Source organism: Syngnathus acus, chromosome 21 (genome assembly GCF_901709675.1).
Source record: "Syngnathus acus chromosome 21, fSynAcu1.2, whole genome shotgun sequence".
Taxonomy (NCBI): Eukaryota; Metazoa; Chordata; class Actinopteri; order Syngnathiformes; family Syngnathidae; genus Syngnathus; species Syngnathus acus.
In genome coordinates this window covers 12,365,023-12,375,527 of record NC_051105.1, presented here as the reverse complement: position 1 = coordinate 12,375,527, position 10,505 = coordinate 12,365,023, and the positions used below count along the sequence as shown (strand labels likewise).

Sequence of the window (10,505 nt, the reverse complement as noted above, 5' to 3'; positions counted from 1 at the left end):
GATAATTGTCAATTTGTTTTGTATATGTGAAGCCCTTTGAGACTGCTTGTGATTTAGGGCTATATAAATAAACTTGACTTGACTTGTTAGCATGCGATCGAGGATTAGCGCGAGGGGCGTAGAAGCTGGCTGTGTGCGAAATGGAAAGTTACTCCACTCGTGGACAAGAGCGGAATCGTGGCAGGAGGGCGTAGCAGTGTGTGTAACGGAGAACTACCTTACTCGCTGAATGTAGACTAGCGTCATGACGGGATTGTGGCAGCTGACAGTACGTGTGGCGGAATGTCGATCGGCAGGGCGAATGCGGAGTGGAGACATGACACATTTCTTGAACGTAGTACATCAAGGAAATCTGTCCTGCTTTGGGATACGTGCCTCAAAATATAGAGTTTGATTGTGAAACGCACATTTTGTCTGTAGGGTTTACTCAGGTTTTGTGTTTCATTTCCAGACCCATTGCCCAAAGCACTTCTACAAATTGGCTCTTTTCACATCTTTGTATTCTTTCTGTAGGTTGACCAGATTTGGGTTTCTGAAAAAGAGGAGACCTTTTTTTTTTTGAGGAAGCAGGGGGGTGCTAGTAGTTAAATGACAAGGTGTCTGTAGAGTAATTGTATTTACTGGTCAATAACACAAAACACCATATGTACAAGAACATATTTACACTAGCAAAAACATATGTACACTAACTTTTTAGTTTTTTAGTTGTACACCAAGTAAAAAAATAGAGGTGTGAAAATCCCTGCAGGTCCATCCATCCATCCATTTTTGAACCGCTCAGTCCCCACGGGGGTCGCGGGTGTGCTGGAGCCTATCCCAGCAGTCAACGGACGATTTTTCTCAATGAATTTGTTGAGATTGGTGACCTGATTAAAGCACTTTGCATCATCAACTTCGACTCCCTTTTCAACCAGGTTCCTGATGCAGGCTACGTCAAAGTCAAAGTCTGCTTTATTGTCAATTTTTTCACATGCCAAGACAGACAAAGAGATCGAAATTACGTTTCGCATTATCCCACGGTGACAAGACATAGTACACAATATACATACAAGTAAACAACACAAAAAGTAAAAACATTACATTATTCCAGCCTGGAATTTCACTCAGATCCATCCACATAAAAATGGAAAAATTGGTCACACCTTTTATCACAAAATTTACAAACACTTCTGTCTTCGTTTGGGCGCAGGAGAAATTTTGAGCTGATGGGGAGTCTATGAAAATCTTCCTTAACAAGCCAGATGTGCAGTTCATTGACCTGTAGCTTTCATGGTGCGTAACAGTATGAAAAACATAGCTACCTTCTGCTGCAGTGACGGCTACATTTTCGGACTTGGACATAAAGAAATCCGTGACTTTGGATGATGCTCTCTCGCCCCTCGCTGCTTTAGTGTGCTTGGCTGAATTGATGTGTGTCTGTAAGTCGTTGGCACCTTTATTTATTTATTTATTATTTATTTAGTGCCTGCCTTACACGTTAAGCATATGCTTACACGACCCTGGCGAAAGCACGCAATTTTTTTATTTGTCCGTGAACGTGCATTTTCGTTTCGGCATTGTTTGTAAACACTCGCTGGCAAGCACTCGCCTACTTCCTCCACGCACGCACGCACACACACACACAATGCAAGGTGGCTAGATTTGAGGTGAAGGGCGTGATTTATTTGCGAACAATTACAGGGAAACCTGGAATTGTAATGGAACAGACAGTACAGCCAAATGCTGAGCGACAGACTTTATTGTGGGGAGGAAAGGGAACGGTGGGGCGCTGGAGCGGCGATCGGACTGGAGTGTAGTTGTCAAGCGAGAGTTGCTGAATGGTGAACCTGGTGGAATAGCACTCTGCTGGGCTTCTCACTGGAACGGGTTGGCTGCGGACTGGAAGACTCCTAGGAGAAGAGTAACCGGCAGAACGGACAGACGGACTAGACAGACGGATCAAAGGGCGTACCAAAATGGCAAGGGGAGTCAGGCTTACAAAGACTGGTGAGCTAACCGGCATCACGAGACAGGCTGACAAGTGGGTGACAATGAGCACGCGACAGGTGTTGGCGATTCCATTGATTGTAGGGGGCGTGGTCGAATAGCAGGTGGCGTAAGCACGTGACAGGAGTAGAGTGAAATGGAACGGAGTGACAATTCTATTGACAATGTACTGTACATATGAGGCAGTCGAACAAAATCCCGGACAATTTTGAAATTGCCCCTGGACATATTTTTGGGGCTGAAAAGAAGGGAAAGAGGACGTCTGGTCACCCTAGTTTCGGTGACTCTCATCTCTCACAAATCTTTGTGAAAAGCAACATGATTAAAAAAAAAGAATAATTTCTAGAGAAATCTCCCAGACATTTTCATCTGCCTGTTGTTTTCCATTACACATGCAATTAAATCATGCGTGAAGGAAATTAAGGAAAAGCAACCAAAATGCTGGAAGAATAAACAAGAAATGGTTATGTAACCAACACAAGAAAGGCACAGGGTACTGATAGCGGTTTACTATCGTCCACTTTAATTACCAATTTCTTACGAGCGCAATAGCGTAAATCAGGGCGCTGTCGTAAACTTTGCAGAATACGGTGTCGCAACAATCAACAACAAAAACTGCAATGGTAAAAAAACAACATACTGTAGAAAAAAATGTAATAGTGGATATAAACGCTAAATTACTATTACAAAAAAAATACAAATACAGCTGGGTTACAGTTACACTTCACTAGATGCTGAGTACAGCAGGTTACTCGCCTCATCTATAATTCAACTTTTCACTTTGTATAGGTCAAGGGTGGGCAAACCTTTTGACTTGCGGGCCGAATTGGGTTCTAAATTTTGACCGGGGGGCTGAACCAGGAGCAGATGGATGTAGTGTTTGTGTGAAGTAATATAAATGACATGTAAAGGTCATTGCATAAAAGGTTTTTACTTTTAGTAGATACTAAAGCATGGATATTAAAAAAAGCTTTTTGAAAACAAATGCATTTATTAACAGCATTAAAAAAATATTTCACCAAAAAACTACTATCAGTGATTCTTATTAAATACGACACTGTTATGATGAATAACATTTTCCATCACTTCAGCGCCTGCAGGTCAGATTTATGAAATATGTTTATCTAATGAAGCGAAATCACATCCAACCGCAAACATTCTGACCAAATACATCATCTTGAAGAATCAGTGAAAGAATACATCTAAATAAAGTAATAAAGAAATCAATAGTATTGTTGGTTTCCCTTTTTTGCTAGTGCATCATAGTCTGGAGTAAAATTTGTTGTGGTAATTCTTAGGATAGAGCCGAGGTGTCGGTCCGTTAACCTAGATCTGTGACGGGCTTTGTTGACGTTCGTGTGGCTGAACGTCTTCTCACACACGTAGGTCGAGCCAAATCGTCCACTCTTTTTTAACATTCGACACTCAGTGTCCACCTTTCTTTTCTTCGGGCCACTCATTTTAATGGAAGGATTCCAGGGGAAGGTTTGTGGGTGGCATTAGCGTAAAACTGTATCTGAAAACTCAGCGCGCGAATTACGAGAATATTGACGTCAGCCTACACTCGAAATTCGGCACTGATAGATGAAATTACTACGTACTACTGAGTACGCACACGCATTTGTGAGTGTGCACCGAGCTTTCTGACACGGCTCCCGGGAGTAAATGCGCGGGCGGGCGCTTCCCCATCTACTGGGGAAACATAGTAATTGCAGGGAAAATGACCCCAAAAGAAATTAATAATACGATTTATTCAGGTTTGGCGGGCCGGATTAAATGGCCCCGTGGGCCGGATGTGGCCCGCGGGCCGTAGTTTGTCCATGTCTGGTATAGGTGCTGTAGTCGCGACCTAGTAGCACAAATAATTTGAATGTGTTTCGATATGTACAAGTGTGTTTGATTGGGTTTTCCTACAGGTTAAATGCTGCTTGTCATCTAATGGCTTCCTTGTTTAGAACAGCGGAAGAAATGAAGGAGGGAATTTATGTGTTGGTGATTTGTTATCACCTGCCTGGGTGTTTGGGCCCTTGCTGACACCTAAATACTTCAGATGGGCATTTAGGAGAGAAACCTTTCTTTGTGGCACTTTCCTTTAGTCAACAAATGACCTTGGGGTTGTACTTACATGTACCTTATGACAGTAAAGGTTTTACTGCAAAATCAGATCCTCGCCATCAACAGCAAGCATTGAAAATAGGAAACAGTCTGTCGTCATGAAGGATTCTCACGACTTTTCTCTTTCAAGACTGAATAATTTTGTTAGTGTTTGATAACCAATATAACCACACTTCTAAAAATAGTGGTCTCTGCTCTAACAAACGCAGTCCATTAAACAATCACCTGTTTTTTCCACCAATAGCCACAAGGGATTTGGGGACCCTTTTGACATTGTTACTTTAATTTTTGAACACACTAAAACTATTTAATCTTTGTACTTGATTCAATTAGAGTCTATTTCTAAAGCATTTTAACAACCACTAGTGATGTGCATTCCAGTTCTTTTAAGTGAACTGAATCTTTAAAACCAGTTAACTCAAAAGAATCGTTCAAAAGAATCGGCCGGCAGTCTCTTCATGCGCTTGCACATTAGCCGTTAGCTTGGAGAAAACGAGTACGAAAGAAGTGGTGTTTCAGTAAGTGGTTCTTTCTTTCCTTGGTAAATCGTAAATCTACATTCTGGCTTACAAAGTTATTCACACCAGGAGACACAACTCGTTCACTGACTGATCCGTTGATGCACGGGAAGGCAGTTCACTCACTGACTCGTTCGCGAACGGGAAAGTCAGCACTCGTTCACTCACTGATCCATTCTCGCAATGAACGGGAAAGGCAAATCACTCACTGTTTTGTTCACTCACTGATCCGTTCAGTGATGAACGGGAAATGCAATTCTCTGACTCGTTCGTGAACGGTAAATTACGTCTTTTTTTTCTTCGTTTTGTTTTACGGCGGGGTGGCACCAGCTTCAATGTGTATTATCGACACCTACTGTGTGGGATAAGTTATGTTATTCTATGTTGGTTGAAGTCATATGAACTGAAAAAAGAACGAATCACTTCAGGAAGTGATCCGTTCACTTACGTTCACTGAAATGATTCATTCTTTTGAACGTATCGTTCACTCACGAGCCAACACTAAACCACATTGCTCAGAGGCACGCCCCTCGCAATGAGCACTCATTCGCGCTGTACGGCAGTGCTTTTTTTCCACCTGCGTGAAGCTGGCCCCCCACCCCACGTTTCGTTTGTGCTAGTTTGTGCCGTAAAAATTTTCATTTGTGCTGCAACGGGTTTTTAGTTATGAAAGATTATTTCATAGGTCATCCAGAGTTCACCCAGCCCCCATCTGCTCCAAATGAACCTAAAATGGTACAGTTCGTTTGTGCTTCAGTTGTGCTGGTTTGTGCCGCAAAATTGTTCATTTGTACTGCTACGGTTTCGTAGATATTACACATTTAATTTATAGCGATGATGTCACTCAGCCCCCCATTTACCTCCAAAAGGACCCAAAGTGGTACCGTTGTGTTTGTGCTTCGTTTGTGCTGGTTTGTGCCGCAAAAACTTTCGTTTGTTTGTAGAAAAGATCATTGGAATCAACCTCCCTTCTATCCAAGACTTGTACCTGTCCAGGACCAGGAAACGTGCAAGGAACATCTCTACAGACCCTTCTCACCCAGGTTGCAGTCTGTTTGAACTACTCCCCTCCGGACGGCGTTATAGAGCTCGGTACGCCAAAACCAGCAGACACCGAGACAGCTTCTTCCCCCAGGCTGTTGCCCTGATGAACTCACACCACTCATAGAGTCTCAGAGGCATTACTGTGCAATAACATCCTGCTCTTCACACCTTTTGAATTTGTCTACACTGTTTTTGCCATTTTTATTGTCGGACTCGGTGGACTCGGTCAAAATCAGCACCGAGTCCGGCAAAAAATGACCGAGTCCGGCCGAGTCCCCGAGTCCGAACCGAGTCCACAGCCCTGATCAACACTGTTTTTCAACAATTCAAACAATGCATCTCTGCACTGTGTAGAACACAGCATGTGGGAAGATCTTAGTATTTACTGATGCTGCTTTCACTCCACTTCCCAGGTCATTATACAACTCCCAGGCATATGCAGTCCTCCTGCAGTATGCCACGTAATGCGCAAGAGAATCCTGGGTCAGTCCTGGTTCAAAGGCAATAACTGCTCTCAAAGTAAAAGTCTTCTCTTTTAGCTCCAGACTGGAGGGAAGTTCAAGCAAGGCAACTTCCTTGCAACTGCTACCAAGGTCAGTGTCAATCCACACAGACTCTCCCAGATTGTAGCTGTGGGTAACATTCCCTGAACACAGAGCCTTGCCTGTACTGTTGTCCTGTGTTTTGAATGCAGAGGGACACTGGGAAGGATTTTCAATTGGCCTGAGGCAGAGAGAGTCAGGAAGGCTGAGTCCCTCAGTCTGAAGCAGCAGTCTGAAGATACCGTATTTTTCGGACTAAAAGTCGCTCCGGAGTATAAGTCGCATTTTGGGGGAAATTTATTCGACAAAATCCAACACCAAGAACAGACATGAACGAGCAACAACAGGCTAAACGATAGGTATGCTAACGTGACATAAACACAAACGAAGAGCTGAGAACGGGCCTGACGTAACATTCAGAGTTATTCAAATAACTATTACATAAATAACACGTTTATCAAACCATCTGTGTCACTCCAATTCATTAAATCCATCGATCGTCCTTTATGTAAACGATGCCGCGTATGCGGCGCGCCGCTGACGTCGGACTAGTCGTGAGTTGCAGTTCTAAATATTCCACAGACCCATATAACGATATATAAAGTATATATCAAATAACTATCATATAAACAACAATATTATCAAACCATCTGTGTCACTCCAAATCATTAAATCCATCGATCAAATTCCTCGTCCTTTGTCAACAACACCGCGCGTGCGCCGCTGACGTCAGCCTCGTCGTTATTCCACAGATCTAGTATATAACTACATTGTAGCGTTAACAAAGTACCAGGAAAGATGTGGGTTTGGTAAACGCCTCTTTATTTAACAAAAGAGTTCAACGAGCCAACCACTACTGAACTGTAACGATAAAAACATATACAAGTTGCTGCACGAAATAAAATATATTAAATAACTATAACATAAATAGTTCACCGCCACATGGCCCCAAGCACCGGCGTGGACTTCCAGGCGTGTGGCGGCGTGGACTTCCATCCCCGGAGGTGGCACATCCAGCCACGGAGGTGGCTGGGACCTACGCAGAGTAGGACCGGGCGTGCGTAGGAGCAGTGTCCGAGCCCCATCCATCGTCCCCGGACAGCCAGCTGCCAAGCGCCGGCCCCCGACTTCCAGCCACGGAGGTGGAAGAGAGCTCCGTAGAATAGGACCGGGCGTGCGTAAAAGCCATGTCCGAGCCCCATCAACCATCCCCGGACAGCCACCCGGCCGAGCGCCGGCCCCCGACTTCCATCCACGGAGGTGAAGAGAGCGCCGTAGAGTAGGACCGGGCGTGCATAAAAGCATAATTTTTCAAACCTTCTGTGTCACTCCAAATCATTAAATCCTCCAAACTCTTCATCCTCCGTGTCACTTACAAACAAAGCCGCTAATGATGCCGGTAGTACGTGGGGCCCTTCGTCATCGTCGTCATCCCGTGATCGAATCCTTTGTCTTTTATGTAAACAACCGCCGCGCCGCGCCGCTGAAATCACTTGCAGTTCAAATTACAGTAATCCCTTGCTTTATCGCGGTTCGTTTGTCGCGGTTTCACTTTTTTATTGTTTTTTTTATTTTGAAAATTTGTGAAAAAATTCACATATAAGTCGCTCCTCAGTATAAGTCACCCCCCCACCCAAACTATGAAAAAAAGCGCGACTTATAGTCCGAAAAATACGGTAAGCCATGCCACAGGTCTGCAGGACAGCAATGTTTGAACAAACAAGTGAAACTTGCCTTGTTACTTGTTGGCTTAAACTGCAGTACTGTGAGGAGCATTGTTTTATCAAATAAACACTTAGAATATTCCTCATTGCGCTCTCAAATACAGTGGAGATGTGGCATTGTGCATCAATTTGGAGAGCACCAGAGGTCAGGAGGACAGGTTTGAATATTTCCCCCAGCAGTTCTGCCCTCTGTGAGTATACCTGTGGGTTCACACAATGTGTTGTGATTGTTTTCACCAGGTGGAGGAATTGGTTCCCACATTCATAGTTCAAAACAGTCTTTTCAAATGAAAAACCTTCACAGAAAGAACAGCATAAACATTGAAAGACAGCATCAAATGCACAAGTGTTGAGCACAGACACTTGATGTGCAAAGTTTAACAGGCTGTTGATGGTTCCCGTTTTTCAACAACGGTACCTTGACGTTTTTCCAGCCCACGTGTGTATCAATATGCAGCCATTCAGGACAAGGAGAGAGTTATGACGTTATCTTTCTTTATTTTGGTGGAACCGCTAAACCTCTCCAGTTTTCAACTGCATTGTCATCCATTGGAAGACTGTTAGTAGATGTATCTGGCTCCCCTCCAGGATGAGATTTTTTTTCCCTTTTGTTTACTACTTCAGTTTGAGAAGTAGTGCAGACATTGTCAGGCTCTATGACAGTCGTGGTATCACACATCCTTTTCACTTTTTTGTTTTTGTTTTGCAGAGCAAATCCGCATGTTTCCCTCTATGAAGGAAAGATGACAAGCAACAAACACGGTCCACACGAATGAGTAGGCTTTCATGCTTGAAAAGGCCTTTTTTATGTTTTTGAACTCTGCTTCAACAGCTCAGTGACCTAGTGGTCGAGTGTCCGCTCTGAGACTGGAAGGTTGTGGGTTCAAACCCCGACCGGGTCATACCAAAGACTATAAAAATGGGACCCATTTCCTCCCTGCTTGGCACTCAGCATAAGGGTTGGAATTGGGGGGTTAGAACACCAAATGATTCCCGAGCGCGGCACCGCTGCTGCTCACTGCTCCCCTCTCCCCCAGGGGATGGATCAAAATCACACGGGGATGGGTTAAATGCAGAGGACAGATTTCACCACACCTAGATGTGTGTGTGACGATCATTGGGACTTTAAAAATTAAAATAAAATAAAACAGCTGCGGAACTTGCAGTGACGCTGGCGCTTTGAAAGAGAGGGACCATTATTGCTGTCCAGAGTGGCAAGTAACTTCCAAGTCTTGTTATGTGGGGAATAGTCTCAGGGAGGAAGTGGATGTCGTCTCGATCTCCATCAGCCATGGCAAGTGACCTGCTCTCCTCACATATTTCTGTCACCCACTGTCGGACATTAATCTGGATGTGCTGATTTAATGCATCACCTGGTTCTTGTCCCTCAACTTCCTCATCTGAAATGGGGACAAATTCTTCTGCGATTTGCGCTCTCAAGTATTTCTTGCACTTTTCTCATGGGATAGGGGCTCCAGAACTGTCATTACCCTCTGATTCACTCAGTGCCACAATGATGATAGCACGAAGAAGTTCTTTTGCATGTTGTAAACCTTTTGGGTCCATTTGGAAGTAAATGGGGGGGGAGGCTAAGTGACGTCATCTCTATAAATTAAATGTGCAATATCTACGAAACCGTAGCAGCACAAACAAAAGTTTTTGCGGCACAAACCAGCACAAACGAAGCACAAACGAAGCACAAACGAACGGTACCATTTTGGGTTCATTTGGAGGTAAATGGGGGGCTGAGTGACGTCATCGCTATAAATTAAATGTGTAATATCTACGAAACCGTAGCAGCAGAAACGAAAGTTTTTGCGGCGCAAACGAAGCACAAACGAACGGTACCATTTTGGGTCCATTTGGAAGTAAATGGGGGAGAGGCTACGTGACGTCATCGCTATAAATTAAATGTGCAATATCTACAAAACCGTAGCAGCACAAACAAAGGTTTTTGCAGCACAAACCAGCACAAACGAACCACAAACGAACGGTACCATTTTGGGTCCATTTGGAGGTAAATGGGAGGGCTGAGCTACGTCATCGCTATAAATTAAATGTGTAATATCTACGAAACCGTAGCAGCACAAACAAAAGTTTTTGCGGCACAAACGAAGCACAAACGAAACAAACTATTTTCCTTAAATTTTGCGTGTGGTGGGGGGCCAGCTTCACGCAGGTCGTGTGTCGCCAATACGGAACTGCGCGAGCTAATCAGCGTTGATCGCCACCACCTGTTACGTGTTACCCGCTGATTGGGGTGTGTATATAGACGCCGAACGGTGTCAGTCTTTTGCCGTTTTTATCTGCTTTGACACACGCACGCCTCAACTACTGCCCTTCTCTTACACCTGCTGGAGTTATGTAGGTGGCAAGTGGTTCTTTTTAAGACGTTGACACAATGCAAACATTTTACCAACTTGAGACATTTTAGGTTCATCCTAATATTTTAAAACGCAAATGTCTCAAACTTTGAACACAATAAACAGTGTAGTTTCACCATTGACAACAAGGGGTGGGGGGAGATTGACGTGTCAAAATTTGAACAAATCGAATGGAATTAATTAATGAATAGT

The 10,505-nt window shown here is 43.9% G+C and overlaps 1 long non-coding RNA gene across 1 annotated transcript; it reads left to right on the top strand.

The window, feature by feature from the left end:
* Positions 1-9,650: 9,650 nt before the first annotated feature.
* On the top strand, positions 9,651-9,928 carry LOC119115120. Its single transcript, XR_005096096.1, has 2 exons — positions 9,651-9,740; positions 9,880-9,928. It is a non-coding gene; the product is annotated as an uncharacterized LOC119115120 (long non-coding RNA).
* Positions 9,929-10,505: the final 577 nt, after the last annotated feature.